Source organism: Haliotis rufescens, unplaced genomic scaffold, assembly GCF_023055435.1.
Source record: "Haliotis rufescens isolate VD_foot unplaced genomic scaffold, xgHalRufe1.0.p SCAF_20, whole genome shotgun sequence".
Lineage (NCBI taxonomy): Eukaryota > Metazoa > Mollusca > Gastropoda > Lepetellida > Haliotidae > Haliotis > Haliotis rufescens.
Window position 1 is genome coordinate 3,869,995 of NW_025963891.1, and position 20,900 is coordinate 3,890,894.

The following is a 20,900-nucleotide window of genomic DNA, read 5'->3' on the forward strand; positions in this document are numbered from 1 at the left end:
GAATATGTGTGCAATTAGCAGTTGAGAGAGTGATATATACTAGTGTGTACAACCAGTAGTTGGGAGAGTGATATATACTAGTATGTGCAACTAGCAGTTAGGTGAGTGATATATACTAGTATGTGCAACTAGCAATTGGGAGAGTGATATATACTAGTATGTGCAACTAGCAGTTGGGAGAGTGATATATACTAGTGTGTACAACCAGTAGTTGGGAGAGGGATATATACTAGTATGTGCAACTAGCAGTTGGGAGAGTAATATATACTGTATGTGCAACTAGCAGTTGGGAGAGTGATATATACTAGTATGTGCAACTAGCAGTTGGGAGAGTGATATATGCTAGTATGTGCAACTAGCAGTTGGGAGAGTGATATATACTAGTATGTGCAACTAGCAGTTGGGAGAGTGATATATACTAGTATGTGCAACTAGCAGTTGGGAGAGTGATATATTCTAGTATGTGCAACTAGCAGTTGGGAGAGTGATATATACTAGTATGTGCAACTAGCAGTTGGGAGAGTTATATATACTGTATGTGCAACTAGCAGTTGGGAGAGTGCTATATACTAGTATGTGCAACTAGCAGTTGGGAGAGTGCTATATACTAGTATGTGCAACTAGCAGTTGGGAGAGTGATATATACTGTATGTGCAACTAGCAGTTGGGAGAGTGATATATTCTAGTATGTGCAACTAGCAGTTGGGAGAGTTATATATACTGTATGTGCAACTAGCAGTTGGGAGAGTGCTATATACTAGTATGTGCAACTAGCAGTTGGGAGAGTGCTATATACTAGTATGTGCAACTAGCAGTTGGGAGAGTGATATATACTGTATGTGCAACTAGCAGTTGGGAGAGTGATATATTCTAGTATGTGCAACTAGCAGTTGGGAGAGTTATATATACTGTATGTGCAACTAGCAGTTGGGAGTGTGATATATACTAGTATGTGCAACTAGCAGTTGGGAGAGTGATATATACTAGTATGTGCAACTAGCAGTTGGGGGTGTAATATATACTGTATGTGCAACTAGCAGTTGGGAGAGTGCTATATACTAGTATGTGCAACGAGCAGTAGGGGGAGTGATATATACTAGTATGTACAACTAGCAGTTGGGAGAGTAATATTTACTAGTATGTGCAACTAGCAGTTGGGAGAGTGATATATACTAGTATGTGCAACTAGCAGTTGGGTGAGTGATATATACAGTAAAGTACGGTTATAACGAACTCAAAGGGACTACTAATTTTAGTTCGTTATAACCGTAGTTCGTTATAAGCATATGTACAGCATAACTACAGCAAATAGTCGGGACCAACAAAGTAAGTTTACTGTACTAGTTAGTGCAACTAGCATATGGGTGAGTGATATATACTAGTATGTGCAATTAGCAGTAGGGAGAGTTGAATATAGGTGTTATTGCGCATTTCAGAGAGTAGAATATATCTTCTATATATTTTGCAGTGTAATTAAGTACATATATATTTGAGAATTAAATCTCTTATCGCAATTCATCGCTTTTGTGTCGATGGAAAAATATTTCTTAATGAACAATTCACTGTAACCGATAAGAGTAAAGTTATGCAATTGTGAAAATATGAAGTATAAATTAACTAAATTGATATCAGCCTATCTAACCATTCCGACAGATGATACTAGAGACGGTATGGCGTATAACAGAAGGATATATGTAACCTGGTGACCCAGTCGGACTTCGGAACGCCCAGTCTCCAGACTACACCAGGCTTATGGTAGCTCTTCGCAAGTAGTACAGGAAATGATAGAATATCCTTATTCGTGTGTGTTCTATACAATATCAATTTTGGCCAGAATGAGGAAACGTTGTGGATCCTGTCCGGGACATGATATTTCCTGGTCTGGCGATCTCCTGGTGGCAACCTTCAGCAGATCACGGATGCAGGGAATTATGCTTAAATCTTACTTTCATGAATATCACGATGGGGTAATGTTCGGATCAGCATTACTATGTTTTCCTTCAGTTGCGTGGTTGAGTGTTAAAGCATACGGTGGAAGTATGTTTTAATATAAATATATATATCATCTGGTGTTACCGCGCAGGGCTTGTGTGCTGTTTTATCCTCATAAGCCACTCTGAGATCGCTTGACAGACGTTGCTGATTGTTTATGTGGGTATTCCCCTGGTGAATATTTCTTAATGTTTGTTCAGGACAATAAATTTCAAATTTCAATATTGCTGCTGTGCGGCCTTGCTGGAAACTTTATATTGATATATTTAACGACTCGAACGGTGTACTGTGTTTGTTGGAATTCAGGCAGGCGATTGAAAATTTGAAATTGGCCATGCCCATTTCCGTTTGTTTCTTTCTTTCACGCTGCTTGTTGGCGGTATTACAGCATCTATGCCACGGCGGCCCATGAATGGTCGAATCTTGGCCAAAAAACAACAGTTGTTGATATGACAAGCATACTCCAACGCCGTGGGGGTGCAGTGATGCTCAATTATCAAATGCATGGAGCTTGACCTTCAGGTGCAGTTTAGTCGCCTCTTACGACAAGCATAGGATGCTTGGTGTCAATTCAACCTCGGAATCCCCACGGGTTCGAAGTAGCCAATAGGTGTCAGTTCTCCGGTGACTAACCACACTGTCAGTGTCAGAATTATGTCCAGAGTCTGAACCAGACAATCCAGTAATTGACATCATGAGCATAGATCCACGAAATTTGGATACGATGACATGCATCAACCAAGTCTGACCTCCCAGTCAAGTTAGTCGCCTCCTACGACATGCAGAACAAGCATGGGTTACTGAAGACCAATTCTAACCCGTATAGTCACCGGAAGAGGGGGTGATGGAGAAAAACATTGGTTGCTGATGCAGGGGGAGGGGGGGGGGAGGGGGAGGGACACAAACATGGGTTGCTGATGCACTGTCATGGAGGTACACTCTATGATGATGTTGTATTTTGGCCGACCGTGGTCTAGGTACTGATGAAGTGTTTTTTAATGAGGGTTGCTGAGGTTTATGGGAAGCTATGTCACAAATGGCTCAAGTCCATCTCAATGGTGCCAACGTTTGACTAATGAGTATGCCATGGTGATTAATGAGATGATCTGCAATGTAATTGTCGTGCTTGGGATAATTCAGGCTTGTTTTATGTCACGAGGCCGATCTCATATCCGGGTTCCGACTCGGTCTGTGCATCGGTGGACAATTCATCCTCCAACTTCAGGTTGGAAATCTGAACGTCTGAAGCTCAAAACTTTTAGTCGCTCTTTTTAATCCGATTTTCAAGTCAAAAAGCTCGAAATCACCTTATTTGCTATAGCAATAACAATAACCTTTATGTCCTAATTGAAATACAGAACAACAAAAGACCTGTTCAGCTCGTGTTGCCGCCGTAAGTCAAACATCGTTACTGACATTTTTGCATTCATTCATGTTTGTAAATTCCTGGAAGCGGAAATCTGAAACTCGTCCTCTGATCCCCGAGCAAAAAGGTATTCAAATCTACTTATCCTAAATCAAAGAAGTTAGTTCGTTTGATTGAAACGCGTTTCATAAAAAAAACATCGTACTTATCTTCAATGTTCCTACCCGACTCAACCACCTCACAGTCTCCACCACCTCACACCCCGTCCCCCACCTCACACCCCGTCCAACACCTCACACTCCGTCTCCACCACATTCCATCCCGTCTCCACCACCTAACACCCCGTCTTCACCACCTCACACCCCGTTTCCACCACCTCACACCCCTTCCACCACCTCACACCCCGTTTCCACCACCTCACACCCCTTCCACCACCTCACACCCCTTCCACCACCTCACACCCCGTCCACCACCTCACACCCCGTCCACCACCTCACACCCTGTCTCCACCACCTCACACCCCGTCCACCACCTCACACCCCGTCCACCACCTCACACCCCGTCTCCACCACCTCATACCCCGTCTCCACCACCTCACACCCCGTCTCCACCACCTCATACCCCGTCTCCACCACCTCACACCCCGTCCACCACCTCACACCCTGTCTCCACCACCTCAAACCCCGTCTCCACCACCTCACACCCCGTCCACCACCTCACAACCCGTCCACCACCTCACACCCTGTCTCCACCACCTCATACCCCGTCTCCACCACCTCACACCCCGTCTCCACCACCTCATACCCCGTCTCCACCACCTCACACCCCGTCCACCACCTCACACCCTGTCTCCACCACCTCACACCCCGTCTCCACCACCTCACACCCCGTCCACCACCTCACATCCCGTCTCCACCACCTCACACCCCGTTTCCACCACCTCATACCCCGTCTCCACCACCTCACACCCTGTCTCCACCACCTCACACCCCGTTTCCACCACCTCACACCCCGTCCACCACCTCACACCCTGTCTCCACCACCTCACATCCCGTCTCCACCACCTCACACCCCGTTTCCACCACCTCATACCCCGTCTCCACCACCTCACATCCCGTCTCCACCACCTCACACCCCGTTTCCACCACCTCACACCCCGTCCACCACCTCACACCCTGTCTCCACCACCTCACACCCCGTCCACCACCTCACACCCCGTTTCCACCACCTCATACCCCGTCTCCACCACCTCACACCCCGTCCACCACCTCATACCCCGTTTCCACCACCTCACACCCCGTCCACCACCTCACACCCCGTCTCCACCACCTCACACCCCGTCTCCACCACCTCACACCCCGTCCACCACCTCACATCCCGTCTCCACCACCTCACACCCCGTTTCCACCACCTCACACCCCGTCTCCACCACCTCACACCCCGTCCACCACCTCACACCCCGTCTCCACCACCTCACACCCCGTCTCCACCACCTCACACCCCGTCTCCACCACCTCACACCCCGTCTCCACCACCTCACACCCTGTCTCCACCACCTCACATCCCGTCTCCACCACCTCACACCCCGTCTCCACCACCTCACACCCTGTCTCCACCACCTCACATCCCGTCTCCACCACCTCACAACCCGTCCACCACCTCACACCCTGTCTCAACCACATTCCATCCCGTCTCCACCACCACACACCCCGTCTCCACCACCTCACAACCCGTCCACCACCTCACACCCTGTCTCAACCACATTCCATCCCGTCTTCACCACCTCACACCCCGTCTCCACCACCTCACACCCCGTCTCCACCACCTCACATCCCGTCTCCACCACCTCACACCCCGTCTCCACCACCTTACACCCCGTCTCCACCACCTCACACCCTGTCTCCACCACCTCACACCCTGTCTCCACCACCTCACACCCCGTCTTCACCACCTCACACCCCGTCTCCACCACCTCACACCCTGTCTCCACCACCTCACATCCCGTCTCCACCACCTCACACCCCGTCTCCACCACCTCACATCCCGTCTCCACCACCTCACACCCCGTCTCCACCACCTTACACCCCGTCTCCACCACCTCACACCCTGTCTCCACCACCTCACACCCTGTCTCCACCACCTCACACCCTGTCTCCACCACCTCACACCCCGTCCACCACCTCACATCCCGTCTCCACCACCTCACAACCCTTCCACCACCTCACACCCTGTCTCAACCACATTCCATCCCGTCTTCACCACCTCACACCCCGTCTCCACCACCTCACACCCCGTCTCCACCACCTCACACCCCGTCTCCACCACCTCACACCCTGTCTCCACCACCTCACATCCCGTCTCCACCACCTCACATCCCGTCTCCACCACCTCACACCCCGTCTCCACCACCTCACACCCCGTCTCCACCACCTTACACCCCGTCTCCACCACCTCACGCCCTGTCTCCACCACCTCACACCCAGTCTCCACCACCTCACACCCTGTCTCCACCACCTCACACCCCGTCTCCACCACCTCACAACCCGTCCACCACCTCACAACCCGTCTCCACCACCTCACAACCCGTCCACCACCTCACACCCCGTCCACCACCTCACACCCCGTCTCCACCACCTCACACCCCGTCTCCACCACCTCACACCCCGCCCACCACCTCACACCCCGTCTCCACCACCTCACACCCCGTCTCCACCACCTCACACCCCGTCTCCACCACCTCACACCCCGTCTCCACCACCTCACATCCCGTCTCCACCACCTCACACCCCGTCTCCACCACCTCACAACCCGTCTCCACCACCTCATACCCCGTCTCAACCACCTCACACCCTGTCTCCACCACCTCACACCCCGTCCACCACCTAACATCCCGTCTCCACCACCTCACAACCCTTCCACCACCTCACACCCTGTCTCAACCACATTCCATCCCGTCTCCACCACCTCACACCCCGTCTCCACCACCTCACACACCGTCTCCACCACCTCACACCCTGTCTCCACCACCTCACACCCCGTCTCCACCACCTCACACCCCGTCTCCACCACATTCCATCCCGTCTCCACCACCTCACACCCCGTCTCCACCACCTCACATCCCGTCTCCACCACCTCACACCCTGTCTCAACCACATTCCATCCCGTCTCCACCACCTCACACCCCGTCTCCACCACCTCACACCCTGTCTCCACCACCTCACATCCCGTCTCCACCACCTCACACCCCGTCTCCACCACCTCACACCCCGTCTCCACCACCTCACACCCCGTCTCCACCACCTCACACCCTTCCCCCCGCTCCATCCTTTCCCCCATCGTTCACACCCTTCCATCTGCTGTTTGTCTCGTCTTCTGTTCACTTCGTCTCTTTTGACATTCCGAACCTGCAATATGGATCGTGTCTACCACCAAGCAAGTTCGATGCGCCATTTAGGGACATTACACCGCTTAAATTAAATTTTAGTCTCTAAATCTATTTCTCAGCAACGGTTTCCATGGCAATACACACCGACTTGTCACTGAGTGGTAAAAACAATAACCTTTACCGGCTTGTCACACAAGACGAAAGACGGCCAAGTCGCTTACAACAAAAACAATTGATATTTGGCAGTCCACAAGGGGCATTTTTTCATAAGAGAATAACAACATGAATGTCGCTGTTCCCTTGGCAACCACTACCTGTCTATTGCAGACAAACCTAGTTTAAAATTTCTAATGGAAACCTTGCTAGAATATTAAGCCTTGTAGCGAAGCCGGCCCGGTAGCGGACCGGTGGCGTGATGTGCCATCCATAGGCAGACACAACACACAGCGCTCGATCCACGTTTGAATAAGTGTAATACTATTTTGTTCAGCCAACTTTCATCATTCTCCAGTGACATTCATGAAGCAGTTCCTTGAAAGTTTAAATTGGGCACGGGAAGCCACCAGGCCTTCTCTATTTGGTGAGGTGTTGAGAAAGACCTGTTTTTGTGCTTTAGTTTATCCCATTTCACTATTCATTCTTCATCAGTTAGCAGATCCAAATGTTGCAAAATGCAGGTAGGTACTAATAAAGAGTTGATATACATAAAGCTTCTTTAGATTTTCGTATAATGTGATCTTTGCAAACACGTTATGTGTTGTTACCGGAGAATTGACAAGTTACTACCGGCTTCTTTGACCCCGTGATTTCCGGTTTAGGGTTGGACCCTAGCAACCTACGCATTGATCAAACTTGAAGCGTATATATATGTGTATATATGGGATCGGACCTCGGCATAGAGGAAGGATAACATAAAATGTGGCTACTGGATAAACGGAGATTGTTTATTGTAGGCCCAACGTCCGCGGAGATTTTTGTTGTGGGTCTAACGTTCGCGGAGATTGTTTATTGTGGGTCTAACGTTCGTGGAGATTGTTTATTGTGGGTCTAACGTTCGTGGAGATTGTTTATTGTGGGTCTAACGTTCGCGGCTATTGTTTATTTGTGTGGGCCAAACGTTCCTGAAGATTGTTTATTGTGGGCCAAACGTTCGCGGAGATCGTTTATTGTGGGCCAAACGTTCATGGAGATTGTTTATTGTGGGCCAAACGTTCGCGGAGATAGTTTATTGTGGGCCAAACGTTCGTGGAGATTGTTTATTGTGGGCCAAACGTTCGCGGAGATCGTTAATTGTGGGTCTAACGTTCGCGGAGATTATTTGGTTCGGGTCTAACGTTCGCGGAGATCGTTTATTGTGGGTCTAACGTTCGTGGAGATTGGTTATTGTTGGCCAAATGTTCGCGAAGACTGTTTATTGCGGGCCTAACGTTCGTGGAGATTGTTAATTGTGGGCCAAACGTTCGCGAAGACTGTTAATTGTTGGCCAAACGTTCGCGGAGATTGTTTATTGTGGGTCTAACGTTCGTGGAGATTGGTTATTGTGGGCCAAATGTTCGCGAAGACTGTTTATTGCGGGCCTAACGTTCGTGGAGATTGTTAATTGTGGGCCAAACGTTCGCGAAGACTGTTAATTGTTGGCCAAACGTTCGCGGAGATTGTTTATTGTGGGCCAAACGTTCGCGAAGACTGTTTATTGTGGGCCTAACTTTCGCGGCTATTGTTTATTGTGGGCCAAACTTTCCCGAAGATTGTTTATTGTGGGTCTAACGTTCGTGGAGATTGTTTATTGTGGGCCAAACGTTCGCGAAGATTGTTTATTGTGGCCTTTACGTTCGCGGCTATTCTTTATTCTAGGCCAAACGTTCCCGAAGATTGTTTATTGTGGGCCTAACGTTCGTGGAGATTGTTTATTGTGGACCAAACGTTCGCGAAGATTGTATATTGTGGGCTTAACGTTCACAGATAATGTTTGTTGTGGGTCTAACGTTCGTTGAGACGTTTGTGTATGCGCACGCGAGCGTATATGTGTGTGTTTAATGAGTTCATAATGGGCCTAACGTTCATTGCGATTTTTTGTGAACCTAACGTTCAGATATTTTTTATTGTAACCTAAGGTGATCATTGTGGGTGGTTGTTGGCCTATCGTTCATGAAAGGAGGGGCAAGGGGTTATTGTAGCATGGCGTTCATGGTTGGTGCTTGTAGCGGTCTATCGTTTGCAGGGAGTATTTATTGGGACTCTCACGTGTTTGTTTGTGCACGTTGATAGTGTTTACAGCGACCTACGTGCACGTTGTTTGTGTTTACAGCGACCTAAGGTGTACGTTGATCACGCAGGGCGTCATATTCATTGCCCCACGTCAATACACTCAAATATAGCTGTCCAGAACCATGGAGCTAAATTATGAAACTTCCAACTTAGTTTGCAAGTAATTGCTTCAGCTGACAAGCCCCACGTAACAAATGAAGACCCAGCTCTTAAGTAAATTACATGAATGGCATGCACGCGCAAGCTTCCTTTGATAGTTGAGCACATTAAGCGGACTAGTGTCACTGTAATTTGCTGAAGTGCGTACTGAAATTAGTGACTTAATAGAGGGAACATCATATTAATGCTAAGGAAGATTAGCACACTCGACCCTTCTGATGATGTCAACAGGTGCGAGTTTGTTCGGCCGTGAGTCAGTTCCTGATTGGGTTTTGAATTTAGTACCCAAATATATTGGTCTTTGTTAGGTAAGGAATGAAGGACTTATAAGTCTGATCGCTTGTGTTGTCATGATAAATAAATCATTTGTTCAATCGCCCATGAGTGGCTCTGGTTTGTGGCATAGGAATTGCGTAGGTATTAAATAAGGGTTGTATGACGCGTGGGATACCTTTAAATGTAAAAAACATATCAAAATTACTAAGATAAAAACGTCCGACAAGTTGGTGGCTCTGGTTTGTCGCATAGGAATTGCGTAGGTATTAAATAAGGGTTGTATGACGCGTGGGATACCTTTAAATGTAAAGAACATATCAAAATTACTAAGATAAAAACGTCCGACAAGTTGGTGGCTCTGGTTTGTCGCATAGGCATTGCGTAGGTATTCAATAAGGGTTGTATGACGCGTGGGATACTTTTAAATGTAAAAAACATATCAAAATTACTAAGATAAAAACGTCCGACAAGTTGGTGGCTCTGGTTTGTCACATAGGAATTGCGTAGGTATTCAATAAGGGTTGTATGACGCGTGGGATACCTTTAAATGTAAAGAACATATCAAAATTACTAAGATAAAAACGTCCGACAAGTTGGTGGCTCTGGTTTGTCGCATAGGCATTGCGTAGGTATTCAATAAGGGTTGTATGACGCACGGGATACCTTTAAATGTAAAGAACATATCAAAATTACTAAGATAAAAACGTCCGACAAGTTGGTGGCTCTGGTTTGTCGCATAGGAATTGCGTAGGTATTCAATAAGGGTTGTATGACGCGTGGGATACCTTTAAATGTAAAGAACATATCAAAATTACTAAGATAAAAACGTCCGACAAGTTGGTGGCTCTGGTTTGTCGCATAGGAATTGCGTAGGTATTCAATAAGGGTTGTATGACGCGTGGGATACCTTTAAATGTAAAGAACATATCAAAATTACTAAGATAAAAACGTCCGACAAGTTGGTGGCTCTGGTTTGTCGCATAGGAATTGCGTAGGTATTCAATAAGGGTTGTATGACGCGTGGGATACCTTTAAATGTAAAGAACATATCAAAATTACTAAGATTAAAACGTCCGACAAGTTGGTGGCTCTGGTTTGTCGCATAGGCATTGCGTAGGTATTAAATAAGGGTTGTATGACGCGTGGGATACCTTTAAATGTAAAGAACATATCAAAATTACTAAGATTAAAACGTCCGACAAGTTGGTGGCTCTGGTTTGTCGCATAGGCATTGCGTAGGTATTAAATAAGGGTTGTTTGACGCATGGGATACTTTTAAATGTAAAGAACATATCAAAATTATTAAGATAAAAACGTCCGACAAGTGTGTGTGTGTCTGTGTGTGTCTGTGTGTGTCTGTGTCTGTGTCTGTGTTCTAAGATAAAAACGTCCGACAAGTGTGTGTGTGTGTGTGTGTGTGTGTGTGTGTGTGTGTGTGTGTGTGTGTGTGTGTGTGTGTGTGTGTGTGTCTGTCTGTCTGTCTGTGTGTGTGTGTCTGTGTGTGTGTGTCTGTCTGTGTGTGTGTGTGTGTCTGTATGTGTCTGTGTCTGTGTTCGGGTTAGAGTCACGGGAAAACAATTCAAAACTATAATTACAAGCATAGGGATTTTATCTCAAAACTGTACATAGAGGGATAACATTAATATATAAACACATGGATTTATGTACGGGCGTGTTTATTAGATATAATTCGGTTCAAGAACAAATGCACTGGAAGTTTCGTGAAACCCTGGTCTCGTCTAACTATACAGTTTATAGTCGCAGCATGTACAGCCGCCTTGATAAACACTGTGCCCTGCTCAAGAAAACGCATCTCACGCAGCAGTCTACTGTCTGAGCATTGTGTAATAGCTTCACTCGTGTAACAGCCCGAATAGCCGTGTTGTGGAATGTCTGTATCTTTTGTGTCGGGACACATGTTAGGTAACACAATTTCCCTGCGCGGATCTGCATTTAGCTCTATTTGTCGCGTTACCATGGCATGCAACGTGTATTCTCCCGGGGAAACCTCTCTATGAGAGATGATGTCTAGGTAAACCGTTATTCGGGAGCTTTCTGAATGGGCAGCCGCCACCTGTAACACGTCACACTGGTTATGATTGTGGGGTTTGTTCTTAGTCTTGAGAACATAGAACAACTGGCGCATGCTAACCAAATCCAGTTTCATCATGAATGTGGAAATGCTTTTGGATCATGCATTCGTCCCTATACTATGCATTACAAATATTTTTTACAAGAATAATATGCACGATGGAAACGCAAACTGCTCGTCATTACCTATTAACAGGGGTGAGGCACATTCAAATAAAAAGGGCATTTTTCGCTGTAGATGCTGTGTTATCTCAGATGTCTTTGTGCTGTGCAGGGATATCACCGATGTCTGTCCACCATGCGGGTTATCTCAATGTCTGTCCACCATGCGGGTTATCTCAATGTCTGTCCACCATGCGGGTTGTCAGAGATGTCTGTCCGTCGTGCGGGTTATCTCAATGTATGTCCGTCGTGCGGGTTATCTCAATGTCTGTCCACCATGCGGGTTATCACAGCTGTCTGTCCACCATGCGGGTTATCTCAATGTCTGTCCACCATGCGGGTTATCACAGATGTCTGTCCACCATGCGGGTTATCACAGCTGTCTGTCCACCATGCGGGTTATCACAGCTGTCTGTCCACCATGCGGGTTATCTCAATGTCTGTCCACCATGCGGGTTATCTCAATGTCTGTCCACCATGCGGGTTATCTCAATGTCTGTCCACCATGCTGGTTATCTCAATGTCTGTCCACCATGCGGGTTATCTCAATGTCTGTCCACCATGCGGGTTATCTCAATGTCTGTCCACCATGCGGGTTATCTCAATGTCTGTCCACCATGCGGGTTATCTCAATGTCTGTCCACCATGCGGGTTATCACAGCTGTCTGTCCACCATGCGGGTTATCACAGCTGTCTGTCCACCATGCGGGTTATCTCAATGTCTGTCCACCATGCGGGTTATCTCAATGTCTGTCCACCATGCGGGTTATCTCAATGTCTGTCCACCATGCTGGTTATCTCAATGTCTGTCCACCATGCGGGTTATCTCAATGTCTGTCCACCATGCGGGTTATCTCAATGTCTGTCCACCATGCGGGTTATCTCAATGTCTGTCCACCATGCGGGTTATCTCAATGTCTGTCCACCATGCGGGTTATCTCAATGTCTGTCCACCATGCGGGTTATCTCAATGTCTGTCCACCATGCTGGTTATCTCAATGTCTGTCCACCATGCGGGTTATCTCAATGTCTGTCCACCATGCGGGTTATCTCAATGTCTGTCCACCATGCGGGTTATCTCAATGTCTGTCCACCATGCGGGTTATCTCAATGTCTGTCCACCATGCGGGTTATCTCAATGTCTGTCCACCATGCGGGTTATCTCAATGTCTGTCCACCATACGGGTTATCTCAATGTCTGTCCACCATGCGGGTCACTCAATGTCTGTCCACCATACGGGTTATCACGGATGTCTGTCCACCATGCGGGTTATCACGGATGTCCGTCCACCATGCGGGTTATCACAGATGTCTGTCCACCATGCGGGTTATCACAGCTGTCTGTCCACCATGCGGGTTATCTCAATGTCTGTCCACCATGCGGGTTATCACAGATGTCTGTCCACCATGCGGGTTATCACAGCTGTCTGTCCACCATGCGGGTTATCACAGCTGTCTGTCCACCATGCGGGTTATCACAGCTGTCTGTCCACCATGCGGGTTATCTCAATGTCTGTCCACCATGCGGGTTATCTCAATGTCTGTCCACCATGCGGGTTATCTCAATGTCTGTCCACCATGCTGGTTATCTCAATGTCTGTCCACCATGCGGGTTATCTCAATGTCTGTCCACCATGCGGGTTATCTCAATGTCTGTCCACCATGCGGGTTATCTCAATGTCTGTCCACCATGCGGGTTATCTCAATGTCTGTCCACCATGCGGGTTATCTCAATGTCTGTCCACCATGCTGGTTATCTCAATGTCTGTCCACCATGCGGGTTATCTCAATGTCTGTCCACCATGCGGGTTATCTCAATGTCTGTCCACCATGCGGGTTATCTCAATGTCTGTCCACCATGCGGGTTATCTCAATGTCTGTCCACCATGCGGGTTATCTCAATGTCTGTCCACCATGCGGGTTATCTCAATGTCTGTCCACCATACGGGTTATCTCAATGTCTGTCCACCATGCGGGTCACTCAATGTCTGTCCACCATACGGGTTATCACGGATGTCTGTCCACCATGCGGGTTATCACGGATGTCCGTCCACCATGCGGGTTATCACAGATGTCTGTCCACCATGCGGGTTATCACAGCTGTCTGTCCACCATGCGGGTTATCACAGCTGTCTGTCCACCATGCGGGTTATCTCAATGTCTGTCCACCATGCGGGTTATCTCAATGTCTGTCCACCATGCTGGTTATCTCAATGTCTGTCCACCATACGGGTTATCTCAATGTCTGTCCACCATGCGGGTCACTCAATGTCTGTCCACCATACGGGTTATCACGGATGTCTGTCCACCATGCGGGTTATCTCAGATGTCTGTCCACCATGCGGGTTATCACGGATGTCCGTCCACCATGCGGGTTATCACAGATGTCTGTCCACCATGCGGGTTATCACAGATGTCTGTCCACCATGCGGGTTATCTCAATGTCTGTCCACCATGCGGGTTATCTCAATGTCTGTCCACCATGCTGGTTATCTCAATGTCTGTCCACCATGCGGGTTATCTCAATGTCTGTCCACCATGCGGGTTATCTCAATGTCTGTCCACCATGCGGGTTATCTCAATGTCTGTCCACCATGCGGGTTATCTCAATGTCTGTCCACCATACGGGTTATCTCAATGTCTGTCCACCATGCGGGTCACTCAATGTCTGTCCACCATACGGGTTATCACGGATGTCTGTCCACCATGCGGGTTATCTCAGATGTCTGTCCACCATGCGGGTTATCACGGATGTCCGTCCACCATGCGGGTTATCACAGATGTCTGTCCACCATGCGGGTTATCACAGCTGTCTGTCCACCATGCGGGTTATCACAGATGTCTGTCCATCAAGCGGGTTATCTCAATGTCTGTCCACCATGCGGGTTATCTCAATGTCCGTCCACCATGCCGGGTTATCACAGATGTCTGTCCACCATGCTGATTATCTCAATGTCTGTCCGTTGTGCGAGTTATCACAGCTGTCTGTCCACCATGCGGGTTATCACAGATGCCTGTCCACCATGCGGGTTATCACAGATGCCTGTCCATCAAGCGGGTTATCTCAATGCCTGTCCATCAAGCGGGTTATCTCAATGTCTGTCCACCATGCGGGTTATCACAGCTGTCTGTCCACCATGCGGGTTATCACAGATGTCTGTCCACCATGCGGGTTATCTCAATGTCTGTCCACCATGCGGGTTATCACAGATGTCTGTCCACCATGCGGGTTATCTCAATGTCTGTCCACCATGCGGGTTATCTCAATGCCTGTCCATCAAGCGGGTTATCTCAATGTCTGTCCGTCGTGCGAGTTATCACAGCTGTCTGTCCACCATGCGGGTTATCACAGCTGTCTGTCCATCAAGCGGGTTATCTCAATGTCTGTCCACCATGCGGGTTATCACAGATGTCTGTCCATCAAGCGGGTTATCTCAATGTCTGTCCACCATGCGGGTTATCTCAATGTCCGTCCACCATGCCGGGTATCACAGATGTCTGTCCACCATGCTGATTATCTCAATGTCTGTCCACCATGCGGGTTATCTCAATGTCTGTCCACCATGCTGGTTAACTCAATGTCTGTCCACCATGCGGGTTATCTCAATGTCTGTCCACCATGCGGGTTATCTCAATGTCTGTCCACCATGCGGGTTATCTCAATGTCTGTCCACCATGCGGGTTATCTCAATGTCTGTCCACCATACGGGTTATCACGGATGTCTGTCCACCATGCGGGTTATCACGGATGTCCGTCCACCATGCGGGTTATCACAGATGTCTGTCCACCATGCGGGTTATCACAGCTGTCTGTCCACCATGCGGGTTATCACAGCTGTCTGTCCACCATGCGGGTTATCTCAATGTCTGTCCACCATGCGGGTTATCACAGATGTCTGTCCACCATGCGGGTTATCTCAATGTCTGTCCACCATGCGGGTTATCTCAATGTCTGTCCACCATGCTGGTTATCTCAATGTCTGTCCACCATGCGGGTTATCTCAATGTCTGTCCACCATGCGGGTTATCTCAATGTCTGTCCACCATGCGGGTTATCTCAATGTCTGTCCACCATGCGGGTTATCTCAATGTCTGTCCACCATACGGGTTATCTCAATGTCTGTCCACCATGCGGGTCACTCAATGTCTGTCCACCATACGGGTTATCACGGATGTCTGTCCACCATGCGGGTTATCACAGATGTCTGTCCACCATGCGGGTTATCTCAATGTCTGTCCACCATGCGGGTCACTCAATGTCTGTCCACCATACGGGTTATCACGGATGTCTGTCCACCATGCGGGTCACTCAATGTCTGTCCACCATGCGGGTTATCACAGATGTCTGTCCACCATACGGGTTATCTCAATGTCTGTCCACCATGCGGGTCACTCAATGTCTGTCCACCATACGGGTTATCACGGATGTCTGTCCACCATGCGGGTTATCACAGCTGTCTGTCCACCATGCGGGTTATCACAGCTGTCTGTCCACCATGCGGGTTATCTCAATGTCTGTCCACCATGCGGGTTATCTCAATGTCTGTCCACCATGCTGGTTATCTCAATGTCTGTCCACCATGCGGGTTATCTCAATGTCTGTCCACCATGCGGGTTATCTCAATGTCTGTCCACCATGCGGGTTATCTCAATGTCTGTCCACCATGCGGGTTATCTCAATGTCTGTCCACCATGCGGGTTATCTCAATGTCTGTCCACCATACGGGTTATCTCAATGTCTGTCCACCATGCGGGTCACTCAATGTCTGTCCACCATACGGGTTATCACGGATGTCTGTCCACCATGCGGGTTATCACAGCTGTCTGTCCACCATGCGGGTTATCACAGATGTCTGTCCACCATGCGGGTTATCTCAATGTCTGTCCACCATGCGGGTTATCTCAATGTCTGTCCACCATGCTGGTTATCTCAATGTCTGTCCACCATGCGGGTTATCTCAATGTCTGTCCACCATGCGGGTTATCTCAATGTCTGTCCACCATGCGGGTTATCTCAATGTCTGTCCACCATGCGGGTTATCTCAATGTCTGTCCACCATACGGGTTATCTCAATGTCTGTCCACCATGCGGGTCACTCAATGTCTGTCCACCATACGGGTTATCACGGATGTCTGTCCACCATGCGGGTTATCTCAGATGTCTGTCCACCATGCGGGTTATCACGGATGTCCGTCCACCATGCGGGTTATCACAGATGTCTGTCCACCATGCGGGTTATCACAGCTGTCTGTCCACCATGCGGGTTATCACAGATGTCTGTCCATCAAGCGGGTTATCTCAATGTCTGTCCACCATGCGGGTTATCTCAATGTCCGTCCACCATGCCGGGTTATCACAGATGTCTGTCCACCATGCTGATTATCTCAATGTCTGTCCGTTGTGCGAGTTATCACAGCTGTCTGTCCACCATGCGGGTTATCACAGATGCCTGTCCACCATGCGGGTTATCACAGATGCCTGTCCATCAAGCGGGTTATCTCAATGCCTGTCCATCAAGCGGGTTATCTCAATGTCTGTCCACCATGCGGGTTATCACAGCTGTCTGTCCACCATGCGGGTTATCACAGATGTCTGTCCACCATGCGGGTTATCTCAATGTCTGTCCACCATGCGGGTTATCACAGATGTCTGTCCACCATGCGGGTTATCTCAATGTCTGTCCACCATGCGGGTTATCTCAATGCCTGTCCATCAAGCGGGTTATCTCAATGTCTGTCCGTCGTGCGAGTTATCACAGCTGTCTGTCCACCATGCGGGTTATCACAGCTGTCTGTCCACCATGCGGGTTATCACAGCTGTCTGTCCATCAAGCGGGTTATCTCAATGTCTGTCCACCATGCGGGTTATCTCAATGTCCGTCCACCATGCCGGGTTATCACAGATGTCTGTCCACCATGCTGATTATCTCAATGTCTGTCCGTTGTGCGAGTTATCACAGCTGTCTGTCCACCATGCGGGTTATCACAGATGCCTGTCCACCATGCGGGTTATCACAGATGCCTGTCCATCAAGCGGGTTATCTCAATGCCTGTCCATCAAGCGGGTTATCTCAATGTCTGTCCACCATGCGGGTTATCACAGCTGTCTGTCCACCATGCGGGTTATCACAGATGCCTGTCCATCAAGCGGGTTATCTCAATGTCTGTCCACCATGCGGGTTATCACAGATGTCTGTCCACCATGCGGGTTATCACAGATGCCTGTCCATCAAGCGGGTTATCTCAATGTCTGTCCACCATGCGGGTTATCACAGATGTCTGTCCACCATGCGGGTTATCTCAATGTCTGTCCATCAAGCGGGTTATCTCAATGTCTGTCCACCATGCGGGTTATCTCAATGTCTGTCCACCATGCGGGTTATCTCAATGTCTGTCCACAGTGCGGGTTATCTCAATGTATGTCCGTCGTGCGAGTTATCACAGCTGTCTGTCCACCATGCGGGTTATCACAGCTGTCTGTCCACCATGCGGGTTATCTCAATGTCTGTCCACAGTGCGGGTTATCTCAATGTCTGTCCACCATGCGGGTTATCTCAATGTCTGTCCACCATGCGGGTTATCTCAATGTCTGTCCACCATGCGGGTTATCTCAATGTCTGTCCACAGTGCGGGTTATCTCAATGTCTGTCCACCATGCGGGTTATCTCAATGTCTGTCCACCATGCGGGTTATCTCAATGTCTGTCCACCATGCGGGTTATCTCAATGTCTGTCCACCATGCTGGTTATCACAGCTGTCTGTCCACCATGCGGGTTATCACAGCTGTCTGTCCACCATGCGGGTTATCTCAATGTCTGTCCACCATGCGGGTTATCACAGCTGTCTGTCCACCATGCGGGTTATCTCAATGTCTGTCCACCATGCGGGTTATCACAGCTGTCTGTCCACCATGCGGGTTATCACAGCTGTCTGTCCACCATGCGGGTTATCTCAATGTCTGTCCACCATGCGGGTTATCACAGCTGTCTGTCCACCATGCGGGTTATCTCAATGTCTGTCCACCATGCGGGTTATCTCAATGTCTGTCCACAGTGCGGGTTATCTCAATGTCTGTCCACCATGCGGGTTATCTCAATGTCTGTCCACCATGCGGGTTATCTCAATGTCTGTCCACCATGCGGGTTATCACAGCTGTCTGTCCACCATGCGGGTTATCTCAATGTCTGTCCACCATGCGGGTTATCTCAATGTCTGTCCACCATGCGGGTTATCACAGCTGTCTGTCCACCATGCTGGTTATCACAGCTGTCTGTCCACCATGCGGGTTATCACAGCTGTCTGTCCACCAAGCGGGTTATCTCAATGTCTGTCCACCATGCGGGTCACTCAATGTCTGTCCACCATGCGGGTTATCTCAATGTCTGTCCACCATGCGGGTTATCTCAATGTCTGTCCACCATGCGGGTTATCTCAATGTCTGTCCACCATGCGGGTTATCTCAATGTCTGTCCACCATGCGGGTTATCACAGCTGTCTGTCCACCATGCGGGTTATCACAGCTGTCTGTCCACCAAGCGGGTTATCTCAATGTCTGTCCACCATGCGGGTCACTCAATGTCTGTCCACCATGCGGGTTATCTCAATGTCTGTCCACCATGCGGGTTATCTCAATGTCTGTCCACCATGCGGGTTATCACAGCTGTCTGTCCACCATGCGGGTTATCACAGCTGTCTGTCCACCATGCGGGTTATCTCAATGTCTGTCCATCAAGCGGGTTATCTCAATGTCTGTCCACAGTGCGGGTTATCTCAATGTCTGTCCACAGTGCGGGTTATCTCAATGTCTGTCCACCATGCGGGTTATCTCAATGTCTGTCCACCATGCGGGTTATCACAGCTGTCTGTCCATCAAGCGGGTTATCTCAATGTCTGTCCACAGTGCGGGTTATCTCAATGTCTGTCCACCATGCGGGTTATCTCAATGTCTGTCCACCATGCGGGTTATCTCAATGTCTGTCCACCATGCTGGTTATCTCAATGTCTGTCCACAGTGCGGGTTATCTCAATGTCTGTCCACCATGCGGGTTATCTCAATGTCTGTCCACCATGCGGGTTATCTCAATGTCTGTCCACCATGCGGGTTATCTCAATGTCTGTCCACCATGCGGGTTATCTCAATGTCTGTCCACCATGCGGGTTATCTCAATGTCTGTCCACCATGCGGGTTATCTCAATGTCTGTCCACCATGCGGGTTATCTCAATGTCTGTCCACCATGCGGGTTATCTCAATGTCTGTCCACCATGCGGGTTATCTCAATGTCTGTCCACCATGCGGGTTATCTCAATGTCTGTCCGTCGTGCGGGTTATCTCAATGTCTGTCCACCATGCCGGGTTCTCACACCCGCGCTGTTGCATTATTACAGTCGCCTCTGAGCCTACAGGTCTATCACATCTTCTGTTAACAAAGTTGACTTACACTGCAATATTTATTTATTTAGGGTCATGTGTGTCGGGTGCAGATTTCTCAGGAAAATGAAGTCTTGATACCAGCTCACCTCCCAGAGTCCCGGGGGAGGTCTAGCAAGCATAGTAGTGAATGAATATTAAAACCTCTCCAAACAATTTGCTGCCACCGGCTCGTAGCTCCTAGAGCGGGTTCCTCTTGCCGCTAATATGTCGCTGTGTGGCTTATTGCCTGTTTTCCCTTGGAGATATACGATAAGTTATAGCTTTGCTCTACAGAAGATACATCTGCACTAATTAATGTTCGGACCTATACCTCGGGTCGTATAGTGCCATTTAGGATAATCAACGTGTTCCGGATTGGTGGCGAGCTGCTGTCCTTCTGGTGGTGTGTTGATGAAAGCTGGCAATGTCATTAAGAATGTGCTGGCAGTATTTGATAGAGAAATACCGAACTCCATAGAGACTATTTCGAGATAAGCCGTTACAGTATTATTCTGAGAGCACAACAGTTTTGATCAGGATTTGAAAATTGTATCTGATAAATAGGGACGGGAATGTCGCTCTTGTTACGTCGAGGGAGGCATAGCGGAATGTGGGCCGATGTTTGATTGTGATGCTGGTGTCCGAGGTTGACTTATGTTTATAGTGGGATGGTCGAGGTGGTGTTCATAGCGGGATTGTCGAGGCTGTGTTTATAGTGGGATTTTCGAAGTGGTGTTCATAGTGGCATTGTCGAAGTTGTGTTCATAGTGGCATTGTCGAGGTGGTGTTC

At 48.7% G+C, this 20,900-nt stretch overlaps 1 protein-coding gene across 3 annotated transcripts in view; it reads left to right on the plus strand.

Annotated features, from left to right (window-relative positions):
- The window catches only part of LOC124142701 (neuronal acetylcholine receptor subunit alpha-10-like), a 233,111-nt gene that overhangs the window by 201,580 nt on the left and 10,631 nt on the right, over positions 1–20,900 (plus strand). The gene's annotated exons all lie outside the window — the stretch shown is intronic.